We start from the raw sequence: 1,065 nt of genomic DNA, 5'->3' as shown, positions 1-1,065 counted from the left end.
GTCTCTGCTTGCTGCTCCCTCCCGGCAGCGGTCGCCACGCGCCTCTCCGTGCGCCCGCCGCGCCCGCCCCTGCGTCCCCACCGCCTTATCTGCCGCGGGCAGCCAGCTTTGCGGGGACAGCGGCCGTGCTCGCCCTTCCCCTCCCACTCCTTATCCCGCCGCAGCCCGCCTTCCACCGCCAGCGGTGCCTCTGCCCGAGGTCTGCCATAACTCCGCCTTTCTCAGTCCTTGCTCGGCCTGCTCGCTCCCCTCGTTGAGAAATACTCTTTATCAGCTTTTGTGACCCTCAGACTCTTGTTCTCTTTTCTGCCTGTCTCCAAGGGGCGCGCCATCTCGGTCCCTCTGCAGGCCTCTCCCACCCAGCCTCAGTGCACCGGGTACTGAATCCATCCCCCAGCCCTGCCCTTGCCCCTCCTCTCTCCATTTCCCCCGGCCGCTCTCACCCTGTCCTTTGGCTTTAGTTACATGCTGATGCTTCCCAGTCCACCTGTCACCCAGACCCACCTCCTAAACCTTGAGATGTATGTCCCAGCACCTACTGACGCCTCCACATCCCACAGGCACCTCAGACCTAACATCTCCAAAACTGGATACCAATCCTTGGTCAGAGACATGGTTTGCGAATATTTTTTCCCAGACCGTAGCACAGGTTACATTGCCTTTCAGACAAAATTAGAGTTCCGTCAGCAGGGGAGAGAAAATTCCTGTAAGGTTGGCAATCCCCGTGTGTGCCACATGTCACTAGACTATAAACTCCATGAGAGGAGGAGCCATGTGCATGTCCCCAGCATGGAAAATGATCCCTGGCACAGAGTAGGTACTAAATGTCGTGTGAATGAATGAAGTCACTCGTTCAAGGTTGTACAACTGGCAGTACCAGATTAAAAAGAAAGGCTAACAATTTAGTTCTCTGAAACATTTTAAAAATACTTGTTCCTAGATTTATCGGCGTGATCGCTTCATAAGTTACATAAATGTCTAATCACCGTGTCGTATACCTGAAACCGATATTGTTTGTCAACTGCAATTGAAAAATAAAAAAATTTAGTATGTATTCAGTTTCTG

This window comes from Pteropus alecto, unplaced genomic scaffold (assembly GCF_000325575.1).
Source record: "Pteropus alecto unplaced genomic scaffold, ASM32557v1 scaffold60, whole genome shotgun sequence".
In the NCBI taxonomy this organism is placed as follows: Eukaryota; Metazoa; Chordata; class Mammalia; order Chiroptera; family Pteropodidae; genus Pteropus; species Pteropus alecto.
Note: the sequence above shows the minus strand (reverse complement) of the source record.